This window comes from Salvelinus alpinus, chromosome 27 (assembly GCF_045679555.1).
Source record: "Salvelinus alpinus chromosome 27, SLU_Salpinus.1, whole genome shotgun sequence".
Classification (NCBI taxonomy): domain Eukaryota; kingdom Metazoa; phylum Chordata; class Actinopteri; order Salmoniformes; family Salmonidae; genus Salvelinus; species Salvelinus alpinus.
Window position 1 is genome coordinate 47,956,846 of NC_092112.1, and position 7,313 is coordinate 47,964,158.

Here is a 7,313-nt window from a genome sequence, read left to right on the forward strand (position 1 = left end):
GTTCCAGGTCGTGCGCACCAAATCATTAGAGTGCACCTGGAGTGACACATCAAAATAACAGGGCTACTTCTTCATGTCTCTAAAGAAAAACAACCAATTTCTAAAGACTGTTGACATCTAGTGGAAGCTATAGGAACTGCAAGAATATTTCTATTAAAACGGCCTTGCCATAGAAAACCAATGGAAAACAGATTGACCTCAAAAAAAAAATCCCTGTATGGATTGTGCTCGGTGTTTCGCCTGCCAAATCAGTTCTGTTATACTCACATACTTTATTCAAACAGTTTTAGAAACTTGTGTTTTCCGTCCAAATCTACCAATTATGAGCTTATCCAAGCTTCTGGGCCTGAGTAGCAGGCAGTTTACTTTGGGCACACTTTTCATCCGGATGTGAAAATAGCGCCCCCAAGCCATAAGAAGTTCTTAAGGGGAAACATTTAAATGTCTTGGAATGGCCTAGTCAAAGCCCAGACTGAAATCCAATTGAGAAACTGTGGTATGACTTAAATTGCTCTACACCAGCGGAACCCATCCAACTTGAAGGAGCTGGAGCAGTTTTTCCTTGAAGAATGGGCAAAATCACAGTGGCTAGATGTGCCAAGCTTATAGAGACATACCCCAAGACACTTGCAGCTGTAATTGCTGCAAAAGGTGGCTCTACAAAGTATTGACTTTGGAGCGGGGGGGTGAAGTTTCGCACGCTCAAGTTCTGTTTTTTTTTGTCTTATTTATTTTTTGTTTCACAAAACATATTTTGCATCTCCAAAGTGGTAGGCATGTTGTGTAAATCAAATAATACAAACCCCCCAAAAAATCAATTTTAATTCCAGGTTGTAAGGCAACAAAATAGGAAAAATGCCAAGGGGGGCCAGTGTATTTAACATTCCTTTTGCCTCAACCATAAAATTGTTCAGTTCCTTATGAATCCACGGGTATTTAACAGTTTTTACAGTCATTTTCTTAATGGGTGCATGCTTATTATTAACTGGTATAAGTGTAACAGGGTTGGTTATGTTTCCACTTGCCTCTAAAGAAATGTGTATTTGATGTTCAAGCATTCTTATTGGTTAGTTCAACTCTGATGACAATAAGGGGTGTTGTGATTGGCCCCGCTTGCAGATAGGGGGAGATCGCGAACGTCAGGTCTTCCCAGTATGAAAATGTGATGCGAGGGGTAGGTCACGTTCTGAATACTGTTTTCTATTTTCTATTTTACAATGTGTACAAATTTGCTGTACGTTACTGATTTTATACATGTGTGGTTATATGGTACCTGTTAGGGATTGAGGGGCTTTCTGGGATGTGCTTTGGCATATGATTGCTGTAAATAATTGTGTTAGCTAGCATACACCGATGTCATGGTCACATAAGCCACGGCTAACACAGTTGTCTTCATGCTACAGATTTTGCCATCGACAGCCATCATCACTGTTAAGTCCTGCACAACTAACGTGCTGTTTCCCATTTAACCACAGGTATTTACACATGTTATATTTTGTATTGTATTTTTGTATTTTGTTCGCCCAGTATGAAAATGTGATGCGAGGGATTTTGCCATCGACAGCCATCATCACTGTTAAGTCCTGCACAACTAACGTGCTGTTTCCCATTTAACCACAGCAGAAATAAATGATGCTCAACTGGGACCACTGGCCGAAGTGATTTATTATTTTAAAACACAACGCATGGAGAGTACACTATACATCTGTTACATAAGCAATTTCATAAATGTGTCAAGTGCAGTGTCTGGTTACTCCTCGTTACAAACCACAGACCAACAAATATTCTTTACATCAACAACATAGGAATCACTTCAAAATGTATTGTATGACCTCTTATACACTATATTTGGCCCAGCCTTTGGAACTTTGGTTTTCCTAGATATGGCTACTATATTGTGATCACTACATCCGATGGATTTGGATACCGCTTTAAACCCATTTTCTGCAGCATTAGTAAAGATATGATCAATACATGTTGATGATTTCATTCCTGTGCTATTTGTAACTACCCTGGTAGGTTGACTGAAAACCTGATCCAGGTTGCAGGCACTAGTTACAGTTTGAAGCATTCTTTTGAGTGGGCAGCCTGATGAAAGCCAGTCAATATTAATATCAACCAGAAAATATACCTCTCTGTCTCAACGCAGCATTATAACGCTGTGAAAGGATCCAGGAAGCCAAATTATTTGGGTGGATCCCATCCTCCTTATAAAACGAGCTTTGTTTCCAGAAGGTATCAAAAATGTCAAGAAATGTTAGAGCTGCAATAGTCTCGTAGCCAGTAATGAAGGGCTAAAAGTCTACTGAAACATTCAATGCCACGATTTAGGGAGGGCAGAAGACGAAATATTATGGGGCGTTTGTTTGTTTCAAGCAGTGACCCAATCAGTTCTTTAAAATCTATCTTCAGATGTTCTAAGCTGCCATTCATAATGTCATTGAATCCCACATGAACTAAGATAAACTCAAATTCCTAATGCTGGTTTAAAATGTTTGAGAGCAGCTTATTGATGTCCTGTACTCTTGCTCCTGGATAGCACAACGTTTTTGCTCGAGGGCCTGAGACATTTCTCACCACTGAACTGCCCAATCCACCGGCCGGAGAAGGGAATGGAGAAATCCACCCATTCCTACACAATTCATTGAACCTTTCACGTGCGCACGATAAGCAGGATAGCGTACGCCCGCTGCTCCCGGCGATAGGTCCAGACCTCCCAGAGCAGGCAGTGCCCCGTCGCAGACACAGCCACAGATCAGGCACCAGTGCAGCGAAGCTATTCCTTATGTCAATCTGCTCCAAACCTCTCTAAGTCACTCCCGTCCACTTAACAGCATGCCGCTGCCTTCGTTTTCCACAATCACTGATTGGAACAATCTTCTTGCTGTTCTCTACTTCACTACAGGATGGAGAAGAGGAAGCAGATGGAGATGCAGGCAAGGCAAGTTCCAGGTAGCACAGGCCATTCGGATAGGGATAGAGGACAAGGCAAGGAAACATCCATCAGGCCCGAGCGCCATCCAGCCATAAGAGTTGAGTTTGCGCAGAAGTTAAGTTTGCGCAGAATTAAGATTTGCTTGCTAAGCATAGGCACTTCATTTCTGTAATCCTCCTCTAGCAAATAATTGCCGCATTGTAACTCCGGACTGTCAATATTGTCCCGGACAAGAGCGTAATAAACACAGCTTCTACAGCGCTGAAAATGTTTGTTAGCTATTCCAGGCAAAGCAGGCTCCGTTGCAACCAAGCTAGTTAGCTAGGTATTGACACAAACACTTAATAAATAAAAATAAATAAATAAAAATAAAACAAAGTAAAACTTCGGAAACAACAGGCCAAAGCAAGAGGTCGAGGTGCAGGAGGTATCTGAGTTGGTGGTCTCCTTAAAGCAGGTGGGGACTACAGCCTGGGACAGGGACAGGTTTAACATGTCAGAGAAGACAATTATACAATGTACAAGACCATCAACACATGCGTTAGATGACATACAATAAAGCAGCAGATTATTATCAACTCACAACCAGAGTATTGTATGCTTATGTTTGGAATAACTTAGAAGATCATCATGCCAGTAAATCTTATCATAGGCATAGCACACTGTTTTTGTAACGTTAAGGGGAGCGTATCAAAGGCTAAGACTATACAGTACATGAATGGGCTAACATAGATGTAATATTCATATGTGTACACATACTGAATTGTAATTGGATGCATTTTACCGCCATATCATACTGTGCTATGATTGGTTAAGACCACCCAAATGGTTAGGTGATGGCAGTTTGATCCTGGTTGGCGATACGTCAACCTGTTATGGCTGCAGCCCGACACCGGTACACCTATGACAACATCCAGCTCAAGTGCAGGGCGCGAAATTCAAAATCTATTTTTTTTAAATATTTAACTTTCACACATTAACAAGTCCAATACAGCATTTGAAAGATAAACATCTTGTCAATCCAGCCAACATGTCCGATTTTTTAAATGTTTTACAGAGAAAACACCACATATATTTATGTTAGCTCACCACCAAATAAAAAAGAGGACAGACATTTTTCACAGCACAAGTAGGTGGCAAGTAGCATGCACAAGCCAACCTAACTAACCTAGAACCAACCTAAATAACCTAGAAAAAACTACCTCAGATGACAGTCCTATAACATGTTACACAATAAATCTATGTTTTGTTCAAAAAATGTGCATATTTTAGCTATAAATCAGTTTTACATTACTGCTACCATCATAGCTACAGTCAGAAATCGCACGGGAGAAGCCAGAGAAAATACAGACACCAACGTCAACTACTAATTACACATCATAAAACATTTCAGAAAAATATATGGTGGATAGCTAATGAACGACAAAGATCTTGTGAATACAGCCAATATTTCCGATTTTTGAAGTGTTTTACAGCGAAAACACAATATATCGTTATATTAGCTTACTACAATAGCTAGCACACAGCAGCATTGATTCTAGTCAAACGGTAGCGATAGCACAGTTCGACAGATATATGAAAAAGCATCCCAAATTGGGTCCTTATCTTTGTTGATCTTCCATCAGAATGTTCTCCAAGGGGTCCTTTGTTCAGAACCGTCTTTATTTGGATCCAGAACGAACGATTTCCCTCTTGAATTAGCAAGCACACTGGCCGTGCGGCGCTAACCTCTCCTTCTTGACAAAATTCTTGCGTCGCATCACGTCTAAAGTCCAGAATAAATTTCAATAATATAATTAAACTATATTGAAAAAACATACTTTAGGATGATATTGTGACATGTATCAAATAAAATCGAAGCCGGAGATCATATTCACCTTTAACGAGGGTTTTCCAGGAGCCGAGTCCAGGTCCAACTTCGCGCCCAGGAAAAAAAATTAAGTGCGCACATCTCACTCCAAGAGGTTGTGTTCAATCCCAGGACGAGATAATCAAGTCATTTCTGCTCTCACTTCCGCATGACACCCAGGGGAAGGCGTATGACGTGTTTCTACAGTCCTAAGTGACATGCCCTTTTATAGACAAGCTCTTGAAGAGAGACATCGATTTTGGAAATCTCACTTCCGGATAGGAAATGGGCTGTAAAAAGAGTTCTGTTCCACTTAGAGAAATAATTCAAACGGTTTTAGAAACTAGAGACTGTTTTCTATCCAATAGTAATAATAATATGCATATTGTACGAGCAAGAATTGAGTAAGAGGCCGTTTGAAAATGGGCACCTTTTTCCAGTTTTTCAATACGCCCCCTGCAGCCATAACAAGTTAACATGCCAGTTATAGCTAGCTAATAAAGAGCTACCTTAAGAAATATCCTGTAGTACTGCATTTTATTATTTTGTACAAAGTGTGCAAAACAAGACATGGTGTCAGAGTAAAAGTTCTTAAAAGATGGATTTTTCTGGAGTTCCTTCACCTCGAATGGACTGGGAGTCTACAAACTTACCCGATGCATGGCGTAAGTACAAACAGCATGTGGAGCTCATGTTCACGGGTCCTCTGAAGGAAAGAGGAGAAGAGGAAAAGTGCAGCTACCTACTCCTCTGGATCGGTGAAAAGGGGAGAGATATTTACAACACATGGACACTTACCGAGGCTGAATCAAAGGTACTGAAAACATACTACGATCGTTTTGAAGCATATGCTGTGCCGAAGACCAATGCGATATTCGCTAGGTACAAATTCCATGGGAGGGTACAGGGAGCTAGCAAGTCTTTTGAGCGGTTTGTGACAGAACTGCGTCTGCTTGTGAAAGACTGTGATTATGCAAACAAGGATGAGATGGTCAGGGACCTTATTGTATTTGGAATACACTCACCGCGAGTGAGAGAGAAACTTTTGAATGTTGGGTCTGAAGTAACGCTGGACAAAGCTATCGACATAGCCAGATCTCACGAGCTAGCACAGGCTCAGATGAAAACCATTTTGCGCGGAAGCACGAGCGCATCACGTGAACAAGCAGTGCACGCAGTCAGGCAGACATCAAAGCACACCTCCGGTGCGCAGAGAGCGCGTTTTAGAACGGAGAGAGACATAACTCCAAAACAGAGCGACACAGACTCAAAACGCCCCAAAACATGTGGACATTGTGGATACAAAGTGCATGGCGAACAAGGAAATTGCCCAGCTAAAGGCAAACAGTGTACTAAATGTGGAAAATGGAATCACTTTGCAAAAGTGTGCAGAGCTTACCGTGGAAAAACAGTACACACAGTGAGTGAAGATGAAATGTCAATCAAAGAGTCGAACGCTGATGAACTGTTTATTGATTCAGTGACACAGAAAAGTCAAATATCAGAGACAGAGCAAGCCTTTGCTGACATTGAGATAGGAACACAAGGCACAAAGCTAAAGTTCAAACTAGACACTGCACAAGTAAACATTATTCCTCTGAATAAGTACTGCAGCTTGACATCTGAGTGCGAGCTACAGCCCACCACTCGCAGACTGACTGGTTATGGTGGTGAACAGCTCCCAGTAAAAGGCACATGCACCTTCAAATGCAAATACAAGGAAAGTGACATGATGTTGGACTTTTATGTTGTTGAAACTAGAGCACCTGCAGTGCTAGGTCTTAAAGCATGTTTAGACATGGACCTCATCAAGCTAGTTTTATCAGTGACAGCACCAGTAGAGACAGACAATGTACTGGAGGAGTTTGCTGATGTTTTTACAGGAATAGGATTATTCCCAGGAGAATGTACCATTCACCTTGACCCAGACGCAACCCCTGTGGTCTACCCACCGAGAAAGATTCCCCTTGCTCTCCGTGCCCGTCTGAAGAAAGAGTTGGAGAGCATGGAGCAATCTGACATAGTCACCAAGGTTACAGAACCGACTGACTGGGTAAACACCTTAGTGGAGGTGGAGAAACCACGCACAGGCAAGCTCAGAGTATGTCTCGACCCAAGAGACTTGAACAAGGCTATCAAACGCCCCCATTATCCTTTACAGACGCTAGATGGCATCATACACAAGCTAGCGGGAGCACACTACTTCAGTGTCATGGACGCTAGATCAGGGTACTGGGCTATCAAGCTCACAGAAGAGTCATCTAAGGTCACAACATTCAACACACCGTTTGGACGCTACAGGTTCCGTCGCCTGCCTTTTGGGATTATCTCAGCCCAAGACGAGTTTCAGCAAAAGATCGACGAAGTGTACGAAGGCCTCGACGGAGTTGTGGCAATTGTGGATGACATCCTTGTCTATGGTCAAACCAAAGAGGAGCACGACCGAAACCTCCGCGCGATGCTGCAAAGGTCCCGCGAGAGAGGAGTCCGGCTCAACCCTGAGAAGAGCACAGTCGGCGCTACAGAGGT